Source organism: Rhinatrema bivittatum, chromosome 17 (assembly GCF_901001135.1).
Source record: "Rhinatrema bivittatum chromosome 17, aRhiBiv1.1, whole genome shotgun sequence".
Lineage (NCBI taxonomy): Eukaryota > Metazoa > Chordata > Amphibia > Gymnophiona > Rhinatrematidae > Rhinatrema > Rhinatrema bivittatum.
Window position 1 is genome coordinate 12722852 of NC_042631.1, and position 26847 is coordinate 12749698.

The window sequence follows — 26847 nt, forward strand, 5'->3', positions numbered from 1 at the left end:
GACTTAGTTTTGGGGTATTTGCCAGGTTCTTGTGGCCTGATTTGGCCTCTGTTGGAAACAGGATGCTGGGCTTGATGGACCCTTGGTCTGACCCAGTATGGCAACTTCTTATGTTCTTACTATGATTTTAAAACTTACTGACATGAATAATGTGATAGTCTTACATTTCCTAAAGTACTATGAGATGATGATGATAATATTTTCTTTATTTTTTGTGAAAGTAACATTGATTTCTATATATTACAAATTATTATGGCTATTCATTTAGTCAAAAATTTCAGAAGATATAGCACAGGTTTATAGTATTAATATAAAAAGAAAACCATGCAATTCTATTAAAAATGAGGTTTGATTTTTTTTGGGGGGGGGGGGGAGCGGAGGGGATTTAGGGTCTAGTGCCATCCTCGGTATGGGGAATATATGGTAGAAAAAGATGCCCGATATTAGGGAAAAATCCAGTTCTAGACTCCTGTTATACAAGTACTAGGAACTTTCTTCTCTGTGCTCCATATGTGGACACGGAAATGAACATTCCCAAGGGTTGGATGTCATGCTACACCTCGTCGTCGTGAGCTGTCAGGCTTGACCCCTTTCTGGGGGCAAGAGAAGGTTCTATTCGACCTGGATGAGAGAATCTTTGGTTTAAAGTCCAGATTTACAGTTACACACACATCGCACTGCATATTTACGAGTACTGTGAAGGGCTTCCTGAACCTTAATGGTTGTTTAAGGGGCTGGAAGTATCCTCGACCAGCTTCTTGCTTCACTGAGGTCAACAGCATCTGTTAGACTTCATGAGTTTTCAACAGCTTGGAAGCTGTTCAGATGATGAATGCCTTGATCTGATGTTCTCCACCTGTAAGCAGCAGAAAAGGGTCACTAGAAAGAATGTTAAAACCTGGTTTGCCTTTAGATATAATGAGATTTGTCAGATCAAATCAGCAGTGATGTGTGAGAGATGCCCTATGTATTACCAACATGATTAGAATAGCTAAGGGCAAGTTACCAGTTTGAAGTTACATACCACATCTATGTTTTTAACACTAATTTGCCACTCATAAAAGGAACAAATTGAAAACGCCTATTATAAATATAAACAAGAAATGGCAGATGACTTTTGGCCAGTTCTAGTTTTAGAACTTCTATCCCAAAGCACTGTGGTATTTGCACTGCTGCTTATTACACTTGAACTCAGCACTACATAGAGAAAAATATTTCATGAGGGATAATCAAGAAGTCAGAATAGGCTGCCAGAACAGGCGTCAATTGGTACTTGTGGCTCTCATGTGAAATAGCTTGAGAGAAGATACAAAGAAAATAATAATAATCTTTGGTCATTCCTTCTGTGGGTGTCATGACAAATTACTTTGTCCAGGATATGACTTTTTTATTTTCCGAGTTATTACTAAATGGAGTAGCTCATGTAACACAAAGGATGCATAGGTTTTATTCTTCTACCATAGTGAGCACTCATCAAGACCAAACGGAGACTAAATGAGATTGTTGGCTGCTCCACTACCTCTGTTGCATTTTTAGTGCTTTGTTTTCAGTGAAAAAAAAAAGTCATCTTGAATTGTGACTAGTCTGTAGAGGGATGGGGGAGAGAAGTGATTACATATTACCACTGATTAGAATAACCTCCGCTATATGGCTTCTTCTAACACAAACATCCTTGCAATCCCCCTCTAAGGTGCTATAACTTCTAGAAAGAGCATCAAGAAAGATGTTGTTTCCCCAATTCCTTCCCCGACCTTAAGAGAAACCATTTTCAAGGAACAGTATAATCTGAGTGCCAGGAAGAATTAGTGGCTGTCGTATTTGGTGAATGATGGAATGTAAGTGTGCAATAGAACCCAATTCAGATGTGCCACTGAATATTTCTGAATTGTATGCTTGCTGTACCTGCGAACTAGGACTTCGATATTCAGTCACAGGCAGACCTGGGTAATTCACATCCTATATTAAGCAGTCCAGCCATCCCAGACAAACCCAAAACATTCCGGGTAAATCTATCTGGCACAACTAAAGTTAACCGGATAACTTACTCCAGATAACTTTGAATGTCTGAGCTATCCAGCTAAGGGGATCATTTTTCAAATTACATGCAATAAATAATGCATCGCATGATGCATATGCAAATTGGAAAAATTTAGTCAAGTGGGAGGAGTTTATGAAAATTAGGGATGCTTAACATAGCATGTGATAAAGTAACACATGCTATCATGGGATTTAATGTTGGAAATCGGGGGGGGGGGGGGAGGAGAGAGAGCCTCTGGGGAGGCACACAGTCAACTTTTTATACTACTATAAGGGGGGCATTCTGAACTCGGGGTGAGGCTTTGGTGTGCTAGGTTTTGGGAGGCAGTTTTACATGCATAGTCAGAGGAACAAACAGCACAGTAGACATCAGTGAAAATTTTATGTGGTTTGGAGTGATAAAAGGTATGAAAAGATGAGATTTGTATAATGTACTCTCAATCTAACTTGCTGCGCACTTTACCTAACTGCTATCAAGCTAGGTCAAGAGTACTATGTATAAATCTCATCTTTGAATACCTTTCATAACTCCAAATCACATAAAATATTCACTGATGTCTGCTGTGTTGTTTGTACCTCTGACTGTGCATGTAAAACTGCCCCCAAAACCTCACCCCGAGCCTTATAAAAACTCTCTCTCTCTCTCTCTCTCTCTCTCTCATATATATATATATATATATATATATATATATATATATATATATATATATATATATCTCATGGGTGCTATTCACACGAAATTTATAGCAAAATGATGAATCTAAGCCTAAGTTAGGCAGAACCAGTTAAAGAGGCGTGAATTAAAAATCTTAGGATTTGTGAAGGTAACTTGAAAGCGACCTGAACAAATTCTTTGAATATCAGCCTCTAAATCTTTTAATAACCCATTTGGAGTTTTTCATGTAGCTTCATCATTAAATGGCAAAAGGATACAGCCCTAAAACATATATTTAAAATGAATCAATCAGCCGAAAACGCCTGCTAACACTACATATTCAATAACAACCAAAAGATGACAGTGATGCAGCGAATTTTCCGTAACAATCCAAAATCAAAAAGAAGTTCATCCAGATTCATGGTATTTGGAAAACGCCTTCTAAGACGGGGCTAGGCCTTTTAGGTTATTATCTTGCTGTGGGTAGCACAGGTATTTCCATTTGCTCCATTCTCTTGTTTGCGATGCTAGGGGAGCTCGGTGCAAAGTGGCTTTCTTCCACATTTAGCTACAACTGATATTAAGAAATGCCTTAATATTCTCAATATTACGAAACTTCTGATCAAAGCAGATCGGAATAAGACTCCATAAATTGTTGGGCAGTCGCATTTTCCTTATTTATCATGTTATGATCAATTGAAAATTTATGAGGAGGGATCTAGCGAAGCTCGAAGATTTGGTCTAAGGTCTGGCAGCTAAGATTTAATGCTAAAAAAAATGCAGAGTAGTGCAAAAATCAAAGGGCAAAGTACGGTATTGGAGGTGAATAATTGTATCTGCTGATGGGGAAAAGAAATATTCTTGGCTGCATAAGGAGAGGAACAATCGTCAGGATATGGGAGGTGACATTGCCCCTGTATAGGTCCCTGGTGAGACCTCACTTTCCATACTGTGTACAAATCTGGAGACCGCACCTTCAAAAGGATATAAACAGGATGGAGTCGGTCCAGAGGGCGGCTACTAAAATGGTCAGTGGTCTTCATTCTAAAGCATATGGGGATAAACTTAAAGATCTAAACATGTACACCCTGGAGGAAAGATGAGAGAGGGGAGATATGATAGAGACATATCAACATCTCAATTGTTTCCATGCATAGGAGGTGAGTCTTTTTCAACGAAAAGGATTCTCTAGAACAAGGGGGATATGAGATGAGGTTGAAAGTGGGCAGACTCAGGAGTAATCTTAGCAAATATTTCTGTACAGAGTGTGGTGGGTGCGTGGAATAGCCTTCCAGTAGAGTTGGTAGAGACAAAATCAGTATGTGAATTCAAGAAAGCATGGGATAAATACAGGGGAATTTAGAATGCTAAATGAATTGGATGGATTGGCAGACTAGATGGGCCATATAGTCGTTTTCTGCTGTCATGTTTCTATGAAGAACACTCTTGCACTCTGCAATGATATTTTGTTCCTTGCTTTAGCAAACCATCTATGAACACTAGAGGGTATCAGGTGTTTGAGGGCCATCAACATCACAGTGTTAATTGTCTGAGAGAGCACTGTCCTTTAAGGACAGTAAAATAATTTTACTGATGATAAAAAGAGAAAATAAAACCACATAAAAATATATATAAATGTGTGTGTAATTATGCATGTATTGGTATAGTGTGTACATACGTAGTATATTATACATCCGTGTGTAAAAACATACATATATATAACCAGGTCTAATTGGTAAATTTGCAACCTAACCACAAGGCGTGCACATACTTTTAAACCAGCATAAAACAATCCAATATTCAGACAGAGTTCTGGTATATACATCAGATTGTAATATGGCTGAAAGTATGCATGAACTACTATACTTTTTTTTTTTTTTTTTTTTAAATGATGTATATTAAATATATCGGATGCCTAGATCTTGTCTGTTTTTTGGAAATTAAATGTACTTACAGTATCTTCAAATATGCCTCCAAAATGGCCCCCAGAATTCCTCTTTCCTATTAGGCCAGAAGGGTATGTTATGAAGGTCCGCACTTACCTCCGGGCAGCTAAACTTCCCCTTACCTGGGTATGGCTGACTTAGAAAACTTAATTATATTATATACATAAGAGGAGCGTAAAGTTTTCTAAACTTTACCCAATAATTAATTTTGTATTCTTCCTATTAAAAATAGTCTATTGTCTTCTTGAGAAGGGGCTATATTAAAATGTAATTGAGGAATGAAATTTGTGTCTACCTGCTTAAATGTTGGTCATAGGTTGGTTTCTTGTTTAAGGTTTTCAGAGACTGACCCAATTTCTGTAGGCCACAAATATATCTTTCCTAAGAGATCTCAAAGAACAGCCAGGAGTCAACATGGACAAGGATTAATTTTATGGTAACAACAGGTTCAGATTTTAAGAAACCATCTTTTTATTTATTTTATAGAAGTCTGCAGACAAAGATTAACAAATCACATTATCCCAAAAACAAGATATGACAGAAGAAGAAAGAAAATAAATAGAAGAACCAATTAACATTTCTGTGGCTAACCATCACTCCATATATATCCACCAATAACAAAGAATGCAAAATCCATTATAGAAATAGCTAAACCAAGCTAATTAGAAATGTATTTAAAAAGAAAAAAAAATTTCACACAAAGTTTAGGTGAGAGAAACTGAAGGAACAGATGGAATGTTGGAACATCCTTCTCTAGCAACATGACAGCAGAAAAAGACCGTATGGCCCATCCAGTCTGCCCAACAGTCCAATTAATTTAGCGTCAATTCCGTTGACATCCCCTATATTTATCCTGTGCTAGGGTCCTGTGTTGGGTGAGCAAGGTCAGGGAATATTCTAAGACAGAGGGAAATGGCTTTTCAACTAAACGTATGTCTTTTAGATAAGATCTTAAAAAAAAAAGCCAGCAGGTCCACTACTAAAGTTGCCTTAGCAGGAATCAAAACAAGAAAAACTACAGAACAGATAACTCGGAAATATTCATAGGTGAGATCTCTACTTCTAAGGCAGGCACCCATCCAACAGCCCCATAACCCTTTACTCCACTATCCAGCCCTTGCAATTGGGGGATTAGCCTCTTCAGGAAACTTAAGCAGTTCCAACAAAGATTAACAAAATAGCTTGTTAGGGAGCAACAGGGTTCCCTTCAGGAAAGTTAATTGGCCTTAAGTTCATATTCTTCTTCAATCAAAATTTTAAATTCTCTGATTGAAATATAAGTCAACATTGAACTTTCAAAATCAAACAAGTGTTGAAGAACAGAATCTCTCTTCAGCCATTGTCATGTTTTTAGCAGGATCTTTTATTGTGCTAGCTTATAATAATATTTCATTTTAATCTCCACGATGTCCTGCCCAGAGGCTTTCATCACAGCTATTACCACATCATTCGCATTCATAATTGCAAGCCATCGTGATCTTCATGCAGACGGGGTTGGGAGTGGATGGTGCCTTCTCTTCTATCCCCCAGGACTGACCCTTCCTTCAGGCAAGCTAGGCGGTAGAGGGCTGCACCTTAGTGGGGAGGGAAAATCCCACCAGCACTAGGCCACAGGCAGAGCCCAATTCACAAGGCCAAAGAGCACAGCAGCTGCCACCAGTAGGTAAGTTTCAGGGGGTGAGGGGAAGATGCCAGACCAAAGGTTATCTAGGGTGCCTAATAAGCTTGCATTGGCCCTATTACTCCACCACCACCACCACAGAAGCAGAGCTAAGAGACAGAAAACAAGTTAAACCAGACAGAGAAGGCGATTTCAAGCTAGTTTGTCTTCTTATCTTTACTTTTTCATTCTTACCGTTTGTAATGGTTAATTTTGAAAGTACTATATCAAAGCCTTATCCATGGCTAAGGACTATGCATCTTATGTTACATGAGTTGTCGTCATATAGATACAGATGGCTTTTATTCTGAAATAAGACTATTGCTTTCTTCATTTCCATTTTTGTACAGTAACAGTATGGAAACTTAGCAGGCAAAAGACAAATGTATATAATTTATGTAAGTTGCCTTTTGGTTTGATTAAAAAAAAACATACAAACTTGATATAGTCTCTGGAGAGAAGGAAATGTGTGTGTCCTTGAGCGAGTAGTGTCAAAGAATGAGCACTGCCTGGCCCTGCATAGGAGAGTCTCGCGCTGCAGCGGTGCTCATCATGTCATGGACTGAACAAGCACTGCACCAGATTCCAGCCCAGGAAAGATTGCATTAAATAATGAGTCCATAGGCAAAGCAAAGTAGATTGTGCTGCATACCGAGGGACCAATTTTAGCAAAAGTTACCAGGCTGTGCATGGATTGTACACGATGCTTTCTAGCATAGAAATTCCCAGGTTGGTCTATTGGATAATATCCAATTAAATATGTCAGTGGAGCACTGATTGTGCACAGCTATATTTTGTGAAATGCAGTTAATCGTCTTCACAAGATTCATACCTGGGGACCATCATTTTCAGTTTAGTTTTCCCAGGAATTTATTATAACCAAGAAAAAACTGGAGAAAGATCAGTGGAAAAACATGATTAATTCCTCCCCCCCCCTGATTTTCTCTTGGTTTTATTGTGTATAATAAATACTCATAAATTAATGGGGAAAAATAAAATAAAACCTGCAAATGAAGGTTGCTCCTTATACTTTACGATGTGCACACTGCAAAAACAAAAACCAAATGTCTGCAAACAAATGGCATTTTTTGCATGATTCAGACTGGCTTTAGTGGTTGTTTTGCTCAAATGAGCTACTATCTGCCGCTCTGTTACTGAAGTATTTCCTGCTATGCAAAATTCACTGCTAAGAAAGAACAGTGGCCAACTAATAACCCTGTGTGACCTTGCAAATGCCATGCTGAAGAATTCATTTGCGGCAGTTAATTACACTGTGAAGGACACCCAGTCTGCCTGATTCCAGAGTGTGTCAGACGCGGGGGGGGGGGGGAAGCAGTCGAGTCTATTCACCCACAGATAATTATTTTGGGAAAGAATTAAAGCATGCATGACCGGCATCTGGAAACTGAATTCTGAGCTGCCCTTTAGAAAGGAGAGGCCAGTGGTCCATCCTGAGACCCCCTCCCCGCCAGGGGGAACAGGGGAGATCACCACCTCACTGAGGGACGGCAGACTGCATCATTCCTGCTCTTTCCAGCTTCCTACATCAAAGCTGCTAGAAGTGCCTCCGTCCTTTTTACAATGCACACGCTTTTAGCTAGAAAGGTGTGCACACAAACTGAATTTTCAATCTGCACCAGTAGTTTTACCTCCTAGCCCACAAAGAAAAGGTCCAAAGTATTGTGATTTGACTTCCCCCCCTCCCTTCCGTGACCTTGCACCTGGGTGAGCTACTGAACACGGACCCTTGATGTCAAGTCTCAAACATGCAGCAGCAAAAAAGCGCCAAACTTTCAGAATTTTCTTGGCAGAGCAAGCAAAAATCATATCTCTCTCTCTCTCTCCCAATTTTGGTCCTAAAGTTTAGAGTAAAGAGGAGTGTACAGAGATTTTGAAAGTTCCACCTACTTTGCTGTCCCCAGCAGTGTAAACCAGTATTTCTGTGCTGATCCCAATGCACAGAAAGTATTCGCACAGCAAGGGGCAGGAGATTTCTGAAAACAAGGGGGCCAGGGCCATAAGCCAAGGTACGCGCCTTCTTCTTTCTTCTCTAAAACAAAAGTGCAAAAATATAGCCGTGAGGAGGTTTACACAAGTATTTTATAACCTGAGGTTATGATATATATGCGCGTTTTTTATAAAATAACACACGTCTCTATCCTGCAGAATACACGCATATGTAGGCTTATGCGTGAATACATGCAATGCGTTGAAAGCACGTATCTTTCAAAATGGCAGCAGCTGAGCACTTGCATTGCCATTGGAGGAGGCAGCAAAACACTGCACGGAGCGGCAGTAGCCACAGAGGCATTCACGGAGCGGGATGCCAGTGGTTGGTATTCCACCTTCACGGAGCGGAGCGGAAGGATGGACGGCTGCCATCTCCAAATTTAAAAAAAAAAACAAAAAAAAACAGGGGTGGGCAAGAGTATGTAAAATTAACGAAGAGTTCATAAGCTATAGGTATTACCAATTATTAGGCTTATTCAATATTTGTTGATATATAATGTGGCTTTCAATGCATACTTCACTTTCAATACATATCCAACATAGCTCTCTGCTTCAACGGCAGGGGAGAAGAAAAACTAATACTTCACGCATATCCAACATAGCTCTCTGCTTCACCGGCAGGAGAGAAGTAAAACTAATACTTCACGCATATCCAGCATAGCTCCCTGCTTCAACGGCAGGGGAGGAAGACTGACACTTCACTTTCAATACATATCCAGCATAGCTCTCTGCTTCAACGGCAGGGGAGAAGTAAAACTAATACTTCACGCATATCCAGCATAGCTCTCTGCTTCAACGGCAGGGGAGAAGTAAAACTAATACTTCACGCATTTCCAGCATAGCTCTCTGCTACAACGGCAGGGGAGAAGAAAAACAACCAATAAGGGCTGTATAACATAGTCTGGGTAAAACAAATAAGCATGGGTGTAGCTTGCTTATTGCGGCGGTTACTACCTCTACTACCCCTAACTAATCAAGCTTGATATTTCACTTGGTTGCAGCTCCATCACTGCTCTCTGCATTAATGGTGGGGGTGAAAGGGAAATAGAACCAAAGAGCTAAGAGAAACAGATAAGTATGAGAGAAAAAAAAAATGTGTGAAGCTTGCTGGGCAGACTGGATGGGCCGATTGGTCGTCTTCTGCTGTCATTTCTATGTTTCTATCCTCGCAAGCAAAAATGTTTCAGTTAAATATTGCAGACTGAAAGGATGTTTTGTGGTGATTTACTACATTGTCTCCTTATACGGAAGCTGCTTCATTACCAACAATCATGTTTGTGTACTTAAGACTCGCAAACCGTGGCAGAAAGGAAACGACCCTGAGAGAATCGGAATTAATGCACAAGAATTTCTTACTCACCCTTCTTCCTGCATGGCCGGAGCTGAATAATGTTTACTTAAATCAAAACACTGGATACAGTGTTAGAGCAGCTGATGTGGTGGTATAATTCTCGTGAACTTTGAATGTCCCACTGAGAAGGAAGGCCACAGAGGGACATTTTGGAATTGTCTTTTCATGGCTGAGTGAGTGAAAGATATGTGTGTACGCGCAGTCTCGGCAAACGCAGCTCGGGACGCTTTCAGACGTGTTACGCATTACAACAGCATCTACGACAGGAACCATGCCTTCCAACATTCAGAAAAAGACTCAAAACGTGGTTATTTAAAAAAGCCTTTCCAGACCCCAACTGAACCTTAACTAACCATTAATAGAGCCTTAACTCACCATTAACAGACTCTCAGTCTTTACCTTAACACGGTAAAATAACACTGCAAAATAACACTGCAATACACCATAACTTAGCAAATACCAAAAAATTTTGTAAATTTTGTTCATTCTGTTAAACTTCCTATCGCCTTTTCTGCTCCCAGTTGTGTATTTCCCTGTTTTATTGTAACTGCAACGTTTTTAGTTTAACACCTTTTTAATGTTTTTATTGTATCTTCTTTTGACACCCCTTTGTTAATTATAAACCGGCATGATGTGATACCTATTGCGAATGCCGGTATAGAAAAAACACAAATAAATAAATAAATAAACAGCAATCCGACTTTTCAGTAAGGGGGCAAGCAAAATGGGAGTAACCCTTGCTGAATGAAACTTGGACTACAATTAATAACGCTTTTATCTCTTCTTCTCTCAGGACAGTTATTTGCAAGGCTTATGTAGCACAGCGTCAGTCTCTTCCCTTCCCTGTACTATTCTTTCAGAAGGATCTGTGTGTGCTCATCTTGTGCCAAGCCAGAAACCCCAGTGCTAATGCATCCTTCCATCATCCTTAGGTAATTGAAGCCCTCAATATCTTAGGGCCGATGGATTCTAGACCTTTGCATCACCTTCTACGACCCTAGAATATAATTTATCTACTGCACTGGCAAAAACTGCATCAAGGTTCTAAAGGAGTTTTTTTGCTGAAGCTCTTCCGTAACGTTAGGATTTCTTCTGCAGATTTATGCTCAGAAAGGCTCCTCTACTGCTCCTAGGCATTTTGCTGATTGTGTGAGTCTACATTCTTATTTACAGCTCCATTAGGTTTCTTGCCTGGTGTATATTGCTTCTGGGTCTGCCTTCAACCACAGTTGTTTTGCAGGTGTAATGTGGGCTGCAATGTGCTCTGCATACCCTCCCTTTTGATTTTATCAGACCCCCACAGACCAATTTCCCTCCCCGGGCAGAAACAGGACCAACCCCACCCAGTCTCCATCAAGGACCAATCCAATTATCTAATAAGTGATTGGAGGCAGGAGAAAACAGTGCCCCCTCTGCCCCCGCTGGCTCCCCCATGCAAAATGGCACCTCACCGGGTTGGTATAAGTTCATCCAGAGTCATTTTACCAGGTGGAGCTAATGAGGGTAAGAGGCAGAACTGCCCTCTCCTGCCACCATCAGATGGGATAGGTAGAAGGGTCTTGAGAGGGACATGGGGGAGGGGGTCCTTTTAGGGGATGGGGCTTGATTGAAACTGAGGAGGTTTGTGGGGGGGGGGGATTCAACCTGGGTGGCCCATTTACTTGAAGGGAGGTGCAGCTTCAGCATCAGGGAAGGGGGAGGTCTTGCTTTTACCTCAGATGGAGAGGGAGATTGCCCCAGGGGTTTCTTCTGAGGCAAGGGGGGATGCATGGTATATCATGGCCCACCTTGAGCTTTGCATTACCAGTCAGGTATCACCAGTTTATGTGCAGTGGTAATGCATTGGCATTAAATGTCTAACACAAAAGATCGGGTTTTAATGCCTTGGCCGTTAATGCAGTGTTTTGTGGCAGATAATGCCTGTTTGTAAAATCAGTTCTTAACATGCAATAACAGTCCATTTTATGGAAGCTTAGTTTATTGGCCCTTAGCCCTACTTAGCAAAATAAGATATTTATGCATCTCAAGTAGTGCATGCACTAGTGGACATTTTGTAATAGGGATCTAGCAAATCACTCTACTGTAAGCTCATCACACCATTGAAGTCCCAATGTTGTGCATTTATGAGCCATCTGAACAGTAAAATATTCAGAAATATTCCAAATGAAGCATTGTTTTATAATCCAATCCACAAGAAATATGTCATTGTGACACTAACCAAAGGAAAAGTAAATACTCGTGCTGCAATGATGGTCATAGAATATTGAGTTCGAGCCTGTGGAGATTGACCCCTGCACAGAATCCCCAAAGCTCACAGACTTGAGATTAATATGCAAACAGCGATCCTCAGATCACTGGAGGGGACCTTATAAAACCAAATCCTGCTGCAGATTGCCAGCTGTCACCCTCGCAGATCACCTGTTTTATCTTGCATTTCCTGAATGACTGAACGGCCACTCAGAATCAGGACATGGGATATTTCCATACTCCTCCCCTCTTCCCACCATCACCTTTGTCCTTTCACACGTGTAACTCTTCAATTAAATCCCAAAGGTCTATGCCTCGTCCTTTCCCTTGCTATTAATGAGCGTAGGACGAGAGCTGCATTTAATAATGTCAACCACAACCCCGTAGAACATCTTCCATTTGCAAACCAAGAACTTTCAATAAACAGCAACGGTAATATTGCGCTCAACACAAATTCAATTGGTTGGTTGTCTTGCTTTCATTAAATCTGCATTCTGTACTATTAAAGTACTTTGAGCAGAGATTGTCAATCGGTTCTGCCAAATCTTAGCAGTGATTTTAGTAGCAGAAAAGTGGTAATTGAACACATTATTTGCAAATTTTCTAGACTGCTTTTCCAGCCCAATGGCCGCCCAAGGAGTTGTGTACACATACACACAGATTTAAACACATAAGCACAGTATTCATAACACTCATTACATTCCAGACCAATCTAAGCAAAAATAAAATTACAGCCATTTTAATTTCTTACAAAAGCTTGCTAGACCTTTTTTTTTTTTATTAGCCTTTCTTATAATCCATGAACAATCTGACATCCCTAATTAATCGAATTTCAGTAGGAGAGAGAGAGAATCTCTGTATACAGCCAATGTAACATTTGGGGAAGGTTTGGGTGGGTAGCTTTACATACTCATTCAGAGGAATTAACTGCAAATTTGACCTGACCGTACAAATCAATACCTCTTTTTTTGGTATCTTTCATTGATACAAGTGATAGAAATAAATCAGTCATATCAGATTTGCAGTTAAATCCTCTGACTATGTATGTAAACCACCCCCCCCCCCCAACCCGCCTTGCTCGCTCTCTCTCTCTCTGTGATAACAGTTGTGGTTGTGTGTTAGAACCTGCGATAATATACTGTGTGCGTTAAAAACAAATAATTTGCGATATTTATCTATGCAATGTGGTAACTCTACAATTTTCCTAACCACAACCATTTTTTTTTAATTGTAGGCGCTATTTGTTATATTTATAGCATTTTGATGAATTTAAGTGTTATATTCCCTCAATGAAGGTACTCTTAACAATTTTGTGTCTTGTGACCTCAAAGTTTTACCTGGGTCATATTTTTGTAAATAATTAACCAGGCTGCAAGAATTATTACCATGCAGAAAAGTAAATATTGTTAGCACAATTTTAAATTTTACTATCCTACCTACAGGGAGCCAAAGTAACTTCACCAAAATTGGTGTGATGTGCTCAGTTTGACTCACTCCACTTAAAATATGCGCTGCTGCACGTTGCGATAGCTGCAATGCTCTTACATGCTTCTTTGGAAGGCCACTGAATACGTTATTGCAGTAACCAGGTTGACCAAACTGTAGTGACTCATAACAGAATGAAATAGCTCTATCGGTAGCAATGGTTTCAAAAGCATTAGCATCTTTAGTTTCTAAAATGCCTGTTTAATTTTGTGAAACCGTGGTCCGTTTTGAATCAATAATGACCACAAGGTTACATTCCTCAGTTACAAACATTTTAATGAAATTCCAGCTTAGGAGAGCATCATATTCAATGGTGCCTGTTTAGCTATCCAAAGCAAAGATGTTGTTTTTCCCATATTCAAAGATAGGTGATTTACTCTTAGTTATATCTTTCATGTAGAATTGAGAATCCACAGCTGGCAAAGAACAATTTATACAGGGGATATAAAATTGTAAATCGTCTGCATAAATGTAATGCACCATTCTCAAACACTTGAGAATAGTACACAGGGGAGCCAAATATATGTACTGTATATTAAATGGCGCTGATGCCTGTGGCACACCTGTTTAAAAACCAGTTTCCAAGAAGAAAAAGCTTCACCTCACCGTACCCGCTGCTGACTAATCTGCCAGGTATGATTTAAACGAAAGAAAAAAAAAAGAAGATCCACCAAGTCCGGTTTATGCTAAACGATTCAGCCATAAACCATGGTGCACAGTGTCAAATGCTGCCATTTGAATCTAGTTGAACCAACTTTTGATTTTCAAATAAGAAGGCCCCTCTCCTCGTTATCATTTTTAAATTTGATTAGCCAGTCAACGAGGAGTCAATGGAGGTGATGTAACAGTGGTACCCTCTATAACTAGGTACCGTCAAGCTAGGGTGAGCTAACATAGTACAGAATTTCATCATTTTGAGACTATCCTCACTCCAAATGACGTCAAATCTTCACCGTGGTGTACTGTGCTGTTCGTACGTCTCACTTTACATGGGAAACCAGCCCCTAAATCACCACCAACACTTCACCTTGAGCTATTAGGTGGCCTTCCTATAGAGATATAAATAGGTGCATGCAGTGAGTCGCTCTCTCGCTCTACAAAACTTGCCCACAGGTGGTGAACGGCAAAAATTCTAATTACATCATATGCATCTTCCCCTGCTTTAAAAACAAAAAAAACAACAACCCATCATGCACAATCCAACTCACAAATAAAATGCTGATTTACCTGTAGAAAGGGCTTTCAGTATTGCCCCAAGAAAGGGAGAAACCCTTCTGCAAATGGATTTATTCTTTTACGAGATTCATAGGCCACCCATCAGCCATTCCTAGGATTTCTCTATGTATTACAAACTGCTTTGTAAGTGCTGTGTCTGTCGGCAGTTGTGCCTTCAATGTCCATCCGTTTTCAGAGCCCTCCCAGACAGACCCCCTAGCCACATCAGTCCGGCAGGCTACACGGGGGGTCTTGGAGGCCGGATGTTTGGGCAGTGACCACGCTGGTGGATTTCCATGCATGCTTTCAGAAATTGGAAAGCATTTACAAATCATTTGCCTGCCTGCCCCCCGCCCAAATCCACCCACAAAACGACGTACCTGCTATGTGTGGAAAAGGGTGTGCGAAATCCCGTTTTGTGCACACTTTTTTACATGCATACCCCCTGGATTAATTTTCAAACAGGGATTGATGTGCAGAAACTGGATGCAAATTACCTCTTAATGAGAAACCATTTATATCAGTTTTCACCTGGATTTTGAAATTTTAAAATAAATGACGACGAGCTCCAGGAACTTTCCGCCCGGGCCAAGATAGCCGGTGAACGTTTCTTTGACTATTTTGGGGTCAGTTGTAGCCACACCCTAACTGGCTTAAGATGCTGCTGAAATTAAGCTTAACTCTAACTGACCAAAACCTGGTTGGATATATTAAGCCTGCAATAGCTGTGCATGGGTTTGACCAGCTGTTCTAGCTGGCTAGCACTGAAAATTAGTGATAGCCAGCTAAATGGTGACCTGTGATCTAATCCCACTCACAGGAATAGCCCAAGTGAAATGAGGTCGTTTTATTTAGTCACTCTGCGGAGAGAAATTTTCACTCCGTAGTTAGATGGCTAGATCGTACCCGACTATGGTACGCCTGCTGTATCGATCTTCATCCCTAGCTCTTTGTTTCGTGTCCATCGCAGTAAGGTGAAATCAGTCACAGCAGAGCAGAACTGGCCTCTCCCTTGCTGACTAGATCTTCAATAACTGTATCCACATTTAGCAGGCATAGCGCACCCCTGAACACTAGCAAGGTCGGCCGAAGGCCCTCTAATCACCTTGCCCTTCTCAGATTTTTTCCACTTACTGCAGGCTGGCATCCCAGGTGGGCAGGGGAGACTTCATGAATAATAAGGCTGGTGTGTTTATGGATCTTTTGTCACCAAGCGAGGGGGATCACTCTCCCTGATGATGATGAAACCTATGGTGGCGGTTGTCAGGGGACAGCACGGAGAAGAAATGAAGTCATGGTGTGCTACTCGAAGGCAGGCAGGAGATCCCGAAGCACACAGCAGAAGCTGGCAGTGCAGAGGAGAGAGGTAACTATTCCTAATCTCGCTCCTGGAAAAGCTGCTGCTAGCTTGTCCAGTCGCTGTAGCATGATGAGTAATTTTTTTTAATAAGACCTAAGATAATTTTGGCTTTATTCAAGCACAGGGTAATTTATTAGAGTGGCTTGCAGACACTCTAAATCTGTTCTCTAATAATGAGAAAGTAAGCCCTCTCTTTATTTTTTTTTCTTACTTTTTAATTTGCCTTTCTCTTCATTTCCAAATGTGCAATAAATTTATAACAGTGAAAATGTTTTATGGGTTTGCGGAAGGTGCAATAAGCCTACGTTGCTTTGTGTACAAACTGTACAGATTATGCAGAAATGTGTTGTTCTGCAGAAATCATTGTGTTACGAGCCATCCCAGGGATTCGGCGTCAGAAAGGATGTGCATGGAAAAAAAAATTGTTTGGTTTTTCTTTTCTTTTTCCATGTATTTGGTTTCAAGTTTTAGCATGCGCTAATTTTTAACATGCACAATATTTTTAGAAAATGCAGTCTTTTACAATATGCATATCTTTTTGCAAATAGCACAGGCTGAAAACGTTTTAGTGCACACTAGAACGCTTTAGCACATACTAAAATATTTTATTAGTTTTTCGTACCATTACAGCTGGAAAAAAGCACAAAACAATATAACAAATAGTGCTGACTTTTTTCACAGCTCTTAGAACCACAGCACATCTCTATGTGGCAGTGCTGAACTCTGAAATGCAGAAGGTCCAAAGTTTGATTCCCGAGCTGGGGCTTCCACTCCCCAGATTGGCCAGGGCTTGGGAATGCTGCGGAGAAGGTGTTCCCAACCCTGGGGGGGAGGGAGAGTCATGGGCATCATTAAGGGTGAGATCTGGTGACTGGGTTTGGAGCCCATGATACAGGATTCTGGAAGGAGCTCTGGTGCATGGTCCGCAGACTCGGCACAGACTAGGAACAGCGGGAGGCTCTATTGAAATAGGGGGAAAACAATCCCTGGGTAGTTATGAAAGGTGCCTCAATCCCAGCTCTGGTTATGACTGAGCTAGGAGAAAGCAGGAATTACTTGGACCAAAAAGAAAAACCATTAATGAAAGCATATGGGGGTAATTTTATTACAGCTCGCATAAGTTAGCCTGAAAATACTTCAGTTTCTCAGTGAAATGCAAAAGTTCACAATGAAAATTATCCCTCCAAAACTACCCACACAGTTGTTACACCTGCTAATCTGTGTGTGGCAAATAGGGAAATTTTATGCACATACTTTTGAAAATACCAAATTATGTGTATCAGTGCAAACCTCTCCCCAACCCTGCCCTGGGAATGCTTCCGTTTAGTACAGGAAAACTCACACACACAATATGCATGCATGAGTTTACCCGCACATCAGGCAGGCAGCCATTGCCTTCAGTGAAACAGCTTTGAAAATTACACTCGTGGCGTTGATCTTAGCCTTCCAGATGCCCCTTTCCAGAATATGGGTGCTTGGTCTTCCAGTACTGTAAATCTTTAGAAGGTGATATGGTATCTGCAGTTTATGTTCTCCTGGCTTAAGCCTAAGTATCTGTGTTTGCTCAATGCTGTAAAATACTATGACTGAGTTTAAAAGTGAATTCTCAAGTAAAATATATGTTAGACATTCTTCGCTTCCGTTGTGTTCTTTGCATTTGACCTTCTTGCTTTTCATGTATTCTCTTGCTGGGCTATAGGGTTGCCACCCTGTCACCTTTCACTTCTGAAACACTCCCAGTAAGGGGAGAGAAGTGAACTGATTAGCCATCAGTAAGCCCAGTTTGTTTTCCCCATGAATGAACTGGGTGGGACGATGGCCTCGAATATCCTTTATCAGCACTGATAAGTCCACAGAATGTATGTTAGGGCAGTGGCTCCCAAACCTACCTGGAGGACCCTCCAGCCAGTCAGGTTTTCAGGATATCCACAATGAATATGCATGAGATAAATATGCATGCATTATTCAAAAGGACAATTACCACTCAATAACAATTAAAATGAGTGTTATTTTCATCTATTTCCACATCCTTAGATTTTAGAAGGCCTGTTAGTAAATTAATCTATCCAAATTCCCAATGGAATGTGTAGGCTATAATTCCAATGATGGCTTAAGTCCTGGAATACTTTTCAGGTTGGGACACCTTTTTTTTGGGCCCATAAAATTCTACATATTGTACGTCGGGTTTCATGGACGCTTTGGAAGAAGAGACGCATTGCAGCACAGATGGACTCTTCCTGACCATCCAATAAAAAGGCTTTGCAATCTGCAAACAAATTAAAGAGAATCCAGAATATCAGCCTATGAATCCCCAAATAATACAGATTACAATTCCTGGTTTACGACTGAATCTCTGAATCAAGGTCCGTGGGGGAGGTTAGGCTTTCAAAGCTCCCAAATGGGCAAACTGTTGTGGCTGCCATGTTAGTCTGCCAGCACATGAGACTAACTCAATACTTCGGTGAAAAGCTTTCCACACCTCTGCTGCATCAGGTCAGTAATGGGGGGGAACAGAGTTTGCAAAAGCTCGTCACAGATTGTATTGAGTTAGTCCAAGAAAAAGGCCTCGTTTATACCTTGTTCGCTGTCCCTTGTTTCTATAAAGCCCCAAATAAATTGCAAATGACTGCTCAAGAGTTTACCATGCAGCACCTTGACGGACGCGCTTTGGACTGGCCTATCTCTAAATAGATCTAGAAAAGTTATTGCAGTCCACACAAAGTGAATCGCTGCATAGGAAGGACAGCGTTAAAAAGAGAGGTGCAATGTTTCCATGACTTTGAAGTGCAGGGAGCGCCGAAGTTTTCTGTCTCCACTGGGCAGAATAAATTGTTTACACAGCAGCACCGCCTTTCCGTCAGATGTTCTAGAAGCTTCAAAAATTCCTTAAGCAAATAAAAAAAAAAAAAAAAAGTACCTGTCATACAACACGATATCTAGCTGTCAAGCTGAAGATCTGCAATATGTTCTTTTTTTTTTTTTTGCAAACTCTAGTGTTGTGTAGTTTTAAGTGTGTTATGTTAAAGGATTTGTTTTCCCTTGGAAATGAGAGCTTGCTTGAGCAGTATCTAAAAGTGTAATTTCAGAGGCACTGTGCATGACCTACATTATGTAGCTTTGTGCTTTCAGGAGCTAAAGCAGCATGTCTGCATAGCTAGAATGTTTTCCCATTGTGTTAACTACTGCTACTAAATATGAGGATAATTTTCAAACTCATTAAGCAGGGTCAATTGTAGATTACCTGATTAAATTGCTTCTGTCAACAGACTGTTCTCCGAGCAGCTTAGAAGTACTCATGGGGGTCCGCGACGCACATCTATGTTTTAGTCATATTAAAAGGGGGCGGTCCTAGGATGGTGTGTAGGTGGGGGGAGTAAATTACATGACATTTTCAGTTCTGCACATTGTGCTTTCCTTCTGTCCTCTGCCTACGGCCCACATTACCCCCGTGTCAAATTTTCAAAACATAACATTTGAATGATATTTGAAGATCTTTAGCTGGATAACTTTGAGTTATCCAGGTAAATGCCAGCTTTTGAATATCTGGGGTGAATATCTGGCTGAATTTTAGTCAGAAAAGTCATCACCTAAAACGTAGCCCGATTTAAAAAAAAAAAAAAAAAAAAAAAAAAAAAGAAAAGGCACATTCCAAGGCCTTGTAACGTTCTCCAGATAACTTAGCCAACCAATACTAAATTAGTTGTATAAGCGGTGACCAGCAGTGACCCCCAATAGTTGATCTATTCCTTGCATCTCTCTTTGAGAGAGAAGTGCAGGCTCTTCCAGGTCTTACCTGGCTAATAACTGTTTATGGACTTTTCCTTCAGGAACTTGTCCAATCCTCTTTTGAACCCCGCAGTATCAGTTACCTTGACCACATCCTGTGCCAAGAGATTCCATAGCACGAGTGTGTGCACTGAGTGAAAAATACTTCCTACAATTTAAATCTGCTGGTTGCTAGTTTCATGGAGTGTCCCCCTGTCCTAGTGTTTGAAAGGGTTAATAACCATTCCCTGTTTACTCTTTCTATCCCCACTCATGAATTTATAAATCTCAGTCCTATCCCCTCTCAGTTTTTCTCTTCTCCAAGCTAAAGGGACCTAATCTGTTTAGCCTTTCCCTCCATGAGGGAGTTTCTCCATCCCCTTTATCATTTTTGTTGCCCTAAATTATTCAGTTTCACGTGGCCAGATAACTTTAGACATAACTGGCTATATTTAAGAGAATGCAGCCAGTTAAGTGACCATATTTTAGGTCCTGGGTGGTTGTGCTGGCATTAAAAGGACCCTGCTCTGAGCACAATCATCAGATTCAATGACTTTTTTATTATAACCATAATGCATTATAAAATATATATTTTTTTTATTTACTTTTCCTTGAAGTCACTCTGGTTTTTTTTGTTTTTTTTTTTTGTTTTCTCCTGATTTCACTCTCTGCTCATATTCCAGTAGTACTTACAGTATGTGACATCTGTATCCAGAGCGCCTTAGACTTCTGCCTCCCAAGCAAGCTATGCTTAGCCCATGAGGGGAATGATAAAAGCAGAGGAGGGAGAAGGGGAAGCCCGCTCGAAAGCAGAGGGCCCGGTTATTCGGCAGTCTCCAAGTACATGAAACTTTGTGTTATGAGTGCTGTGAGGTAAGAATCTGATCAATTTCTTTGATTGGGTGACCAGAGCATTGGATCAAGGGAGGGGCACTAGATGAAGTGTACTTGGATTTGACACAGTTCCGTACAGAAGACTTTATAAATAAATAAGCGTCCTTGGAATGGGTCCAAGAGTGATTGACTGGGTTAGAAACTGGCTGAGTGGAAGGTGCAAAGGATAGTGGTAAATGGAGTTTTCTCTGAGGCGGAGCTGTTGCTAGTGATATGCCTCGGGGATCGGTCTTTGGACCGGTTCTTTTCAACATTTTTGTGAACGACTTAATGAAAGGGTTGTTGGTGAAAGGTTTGTCTTTTTGCCAATGATACCAACATTGGTAACAGGATGGACAGCCAGGAAGGAGTGGGAAAACATATAAGGAGGGATCTAGCAAAGCTTGAGGAATGGTCTAAGGTCTGACAGCTAAGATTTAATGCTAAAAAATGCAGAGTAATGCATTTAGGATGCAAAAACCCAAGGGAAAAGTACAGTATGGGAGGTGAAATTCTAAGCACAAAGGAAGAGTGGCCAAACATGTGGATAAAGCGACCATAAAAGCCAGAAAGATGCTTGGCTGTGTAGGGAGAGGAACGTCAGCAGATAATTTGATCCGGATCTGAAATTGATCCAGGCTCCATGCACAGAACCCCCGTTGAGTGCATACTTCTTTTTGAAAATAATTTTTATTCTGTAGCACATTAGAATGTATCACATATGCATGCTTAAAACATTAGAAATAAACATCATAGTGCAATACAGCTAAGACATCTGTTATACATACATAACTGAAAGTTGAACCTGCATCGCGGACTATGGAAGCACAGCTTTCCTTTTAAGGAACCTGAAAGCTAACATTCCTTTTAAGGAACCTGAAAGCTAACATCAACAAAACCACCAGAGACTGCTTTTATAAGCTCCAAGTGCTGAAAAGAATACGACCCCTCTTCCACACACATGACTTCAGAACAATCCTACAATCAATCATTTTCGCAAAGCTGGACTATTGTAACACCATCATGCTTGGTCTCCCTTCATCACACACCAAACCATTACAAATGGTCCAAAACGCCTCCGCCCGTATACTCACCAACACCAGGAGAAGAGAACACATAACACCTATCTTGATGGACCTCCATTGGCTGCCCATCCACTTCAGAATAATCTACAAGGCCATTCTCACCATTTTCAAAAACATCCATCAATTAGCCCCAATCGATCTACATATCCCCCTCCGATTACACCATTCCACAAGACCGACAAGAGATGCTTACAAAGGATCACTTCAAGTACCTCCAGCCAAGACTACCAGACACATCACGCTCAGAGATCGGGCTTTCTCCACAGCCGGTCCAACATTATGGAACTCCATTCCCCCGGATCTTAGAATGGAACCCAACATCTCAACATTCAAGAAAAGACTCAAGACGTGGCTGTTCACGCAGGCCTTTCCTAACTCCAATTCCATCTAACTTCCTTCTTTCAACACGCTCCGCTAGCATTAGCGTTAATAGCCATCTCTTACAATGTTATTTATACTTATATATAACTATCTGACCTTCATTTCCCTTCTCATTCCAAGTTATTGTTTTCCTTGTTATTTGTAACTGCTTTTCTGCACTATTGTTTAAATGGTAAAGTTTATTATAATTACACCCCTGTTTCTTGTGAACCAGCATGATGGGACCACCGTCTTGAATGTTGGTATATAAAAAAGTTAAATAAATAAATAAGTATTTTGTACACTTCTCATTATTCTCCCTGAAGAGGGGCAGGACAGAATCAGTGCTTATGCACATATTTGATTTAAAAAAAACTATGCACAGTAGTGTTCATACGAAAGTCACATCCTCCACATAGGAGACGAAGCTTACCCACATGAATGTGCACTCGTACTCGGCCCAATTCCCCGGGGATTTGCAAAGCAAACTTCATGCGCATAAGATCGCTTTCAAAATGCTGGCTAAAGTGTGTGAGTACAAATTGCAAGCAGACTTTACTGCTATATGGGCTGTCTGACGATTACCCTCATCAAGTGCAAACAACAACAAAAATCAGTAAATAGTCTAGCTAAATAGAAATAAAAGCCATTAAAGTATCAAGTTTTTGAAAATGTATTCACTTTTAAACTTAGCTTTCCACTTGGCAGTGAAATGACCACAAGATAAGCCGTCGTCATGCCTGAGCTGGCAGTAGCCATTGGTGTTAACCTCCGGTGGCCTGGCATTGCTGATGGACGGGAGTGAGGAGTGTACCCCCCACCCCCCCCCCCCACTACAGCGGAAGGATCTCAGTTGGGTTGCACGGTAAAAGCAGCCCGTGAGGTTCTCTAGCACATTGAGAGCAGACCCTCTCTGACCTACATTTTTAAGACTAACCCGGATGACCGATCTAGTTTACCCACCAGAAGACCACAAAACAGCTGCCTAGTGAATGCATGAAAACAAACTTGGCTAAAAATAGGAGTGAGAAGATGCTGTCAAACTGGGATTTCACAGGAATTCAGAGAATGCTCCAGGAAAAACAAACAAACCTCCTGCTGTGCACCTCAAATTCTATAGATTTGTTTTCGAGGAAAAGATCCCTCCTGTATCTTAGAAATCATTGAACTAGAGAAAGCCAGAGCTGAATTCTTGATCACCTTCTGCACCGCGGCTTCTCCCTTTATTCTCGTGCATTGTGTAGGGTCCAAGTGCAGTTGGACTACATTTTTCTTACCCTGGCCCTGCCATAACTATGTCCCCTGCTTATCACATCAACCAGTCCTCCTTTCGCTTCCCTTTCGTGCTACCTTTCTAATGTAATCTGTCATTCACTTGCATTTCCTGGCAATTTTACCTTTTGCTCTGACCTGCTCCCTCTGCATCCTGTCTCCAGCCTGGATTGACCAGTGTCGGAGATAGGATGCTGGGCTTGATGGACCTTGGTCTGACCCAGCATGGCATGTTCTTATGTTTTTGTGTTCGGTTTGGACCTGAGTAAAGGAGTTGTTTTTTTTTTTAACTAGGGATGTGCAGGGGGAAAATACTAATTTCATTTTTGTCATTTCAGAGGGAGGGTTATTTGAGCATCTGTTTTGTTTCATGTTTATTTTAGTTCAGTTCTTTTGCTGTACTAAAATAAACATTAAATAATAAAAAAAACAAAAACAACCCCCTCCCCCCCCCCCCCCCCAAGAAACAGGGTATCTCCAGGCCTCTCTACCTCTACCACTGCTGCCTCAGTGAGCCCAGCCTTCTCTACTCCACCCTGTCCCTACAAGTAAGCTGAGGGCCTCTCAAGCACCTACTTACCCCTCCCATGGGGCCGCCTTCAACGTAGAAAAGGGCAGGAATGACCCCCCAGTTGTTCCTGCCCCACTGGCTCCTGATACAAACTGGAGTCAGACAGCCCTAAGGCTGGTGGCAGTGTTTTACGTCCATAAAACGTGTTAGTTCTGATCTCGGTGCTTGCTGGTGCCATTTTGTTGTACGACTGATTGATTTGCTTCATTTTTATTTTTGTTTTCTTTTGTTCTTTGCCATTTCAGGGCAATCTACTGTATATTCTCGCAAAAAAACAAAAAAACTAGAAATTTTCTTCCATGAAATCAGCCTGTAAAAATACTTTCAGCTTATGTGCAGGTGATAGCAAAGTTTTAAACTAAAAAGCTGGTAGCCCTGCGTTGTGGCCGGCATGCGTCATGATAGATCCATCTCTGTTCGCTACAGATTAGCATTTCAGTGCAAATATAAATGCGGCAGTAGATCTATTGGTGGGACTAAGGCTTTTATTGGTTTACAGTGAAAAGATGCTTGTATGGCATTGAGCTGGAATAGCTATTGAAGATGTTATGTTTGCATGCCTTTTCTCATAAAGAATTACGTATATTGTTTTATGTTCCCTGCCATGGATGCTGGAATGGGTTGAGAAAGAAATGCTTTTAAAGTCTTGACTGCCCTTAATGGCTACAAGTGTGGGAACTGGTTTAATTAATGTAACACTGCCACTTTCATAGGACCTGGAGACCTCAACCTCGCACGCCAAGAAGTTCTGATGACTACGACTAGCAAGAGTGCAGCAGATCTTCCTACAATTCCGGGCCACGTTGAAATGTACTTCATGTTCTATAGAATTCCAGATGTGTTAAATATTTATGACGATAGGCCTCCTACTGAAAGTATAAATGCTCCCAGGCTCTTGTTCCGTATATGGGATCATTTCAAGCATTAAAGGGTTCACGGTGGTTGACGATGTAATGCAATACTTTCAAAACTCAAGAACTGTTTCTCAGTGCTGGATCCAGGTGCCCTGGCTTAGATTTTAGTTATTACCTCATCCCATTAACCTGAAGAGCTATTCAGACAAAGTCATTATATAAAGTCCTGGCTAAGAGTCCCATTAATTTTCAAGAGTAGAAAATTGCAAAGCTTTTAGTCGTATGTCCATTGCCTTCTGCATGCAACCTGCTGCACTGGCCACATCGCATAGTTTGCCCATTTATTTATAGAAACTATATAATTAAAGCTGCTGAGTTCCCCATGAGCTCTTGGGATGCACACAGGATTTTAAATCTAAAATGTGTGCATCTAAAAAAAAAAAAAAAAAATACACCGAAGCGTTTCTCTGAGGTGGCCATCTTAAGATTTCTGGCCTTTATGTAATAAAAATTCTGAGCAATGTAAAAACAGACAAATATCCAGGGATATGCAGACCAGAGTGTTTTATTCCCATGTTGTAAAAGTTTACTCAAGTTGACTAAGGCGATGTTAGTCCCCTGAACATCCAGTTCCATGCAAACAGTTTTTCAAACCTCTGACTCTCAGCATAGAGACCCTAATGGTTGCACACATCCTTTTACTGTAATGCGTCTCTGGAATATTAAACTTACCGCTAGACTTCTCTGTTAGGATAATATATTCATAGTCTCTAGGTCCCAAAAATCTTCTCTGGGGCTTCAGGTAAGCACCATTCATTCTGTAACAGTTGCACCTGTGGCACATCCAGGCCCACATGCCTTTCAGGAAGAATCGGTTCAATAAGCACTGAGAGAGAGTTATTTTAGTGAAATAATAAAGGCCATAGATTTATTGATGAACCCTAACAAGGGAGTCTAATTCATGTATCGAAGCCTCTGTTAGCACGTAGCTGCATATATACAGGTCCAGGCTTTCCATGCAGCCTGACACGAGCTCCCCGGGACCAGGAATCATCCAGACAGAGGACGTAGGCCTGAGCCTTCCAGACGGCACACTCCATGCAAGCAAGACTGTCGGAGCCTCTGACATGGCTGAATTTGGGGTCACCAGCACGGCGCTGGCCGACCCTGAGACCAGTATGAAGTTTGATACCAACAAAACGGTACGGATCTCAGGACTGGCCGGCACCAGGTTCTTCCTCAGCAGTGTATTTGTAGACCTATAGAACATAATGGCGCCAGTTGACCCTGACACCCACACCATTTTGTTGACATGAAACTTGGCGCCGGGCTTAGAGCCGTTCAGCACCATTTATTTTAAAGAGGAAACTGGTGGACTGGAGGGACTGGGGTATGCCCTTTTCCAGGATGAGGGTCCCACTTTTCTTTTTTTGGAATGAATCAATAATACCTGAACATTTTCAGACTGCTTGGGTTTTTTTTTATGTTCTGCTTTGTAGCATTTCAAAATGGATTACATTCAGGTGTCATAGGTATTTCCCTACCCCCAGAGGGGCTTGCAATCAGAGATGGTAACTTTTAAACTGGTGCGCGGGTGCACCTGTGCGCGCATTTATTGGCCTGCCCCGGGGAAGCAGCCGTTTTATAACATTTGCGTGAAATATGAGCGCAGATAATAAAATAGCCTGGCCACACGCACGAGTGTGCCCAGTTTTAAGTGGTCGCACGCCAATGCTCATAAAAGCTGCTATTACCGGGTTCTTATGTTCGAAGCACCGCGCCTCTCCCTGGGCACATGTGCACGACGACATCGCCTCTCTTAAAGGCGTTGCCCTATATATTTCAGCTCCCCAAGTACAACTTGCTTCAGCAACAGGTCCAGCTTCGCTTCGTAGTGCGTTTTTGCTTCCCAGCATCTTATCTTCAGTTCCCCGCCTAGCTTGTCTTCAGCCTCTATTCTCGTTGCCCTTTGGTCTTGCTCTTACCTGTTTGTCTCTGCTTATCCGTCCCTTCTCTCCTCCTTTCGAAGGATACCCTGCCCTGACCATTGCTTGCACCTCAGATATGCCTGACCACTACCTGCCCATGACCCTAGCTACTG

General features: G+C 41.3%; 1 protein-coding gene and 1 long non-coding RNA gene across 3 annotated transcripts in view; one reads left to right on the forward strand and one right to left on the reverse strand.

Moving 5' to 3' along the window:
- Window positions 1-26847, forward strand: part of ANO3 (anoctamin 3) — a 206927-nt gene that overhangs the window by 69318 nt on the left and 110762 nt on the right. The gene's annotated exons all lie outside the window — the stretch shown is intronic.
- LOC115079182 lies at window positions 208-9819 on the reverse strand. The gene is made up of 3 exons (XR_003853213.1): window positions 9669-9819; window positions 8207-8348; window positions 208-856 (listed from the first exon to the last, which is right to left on the reverse strand). It is a non-coding gene; the product is annotated as an uncharacterized LOC115079182 (long non-coding RNA).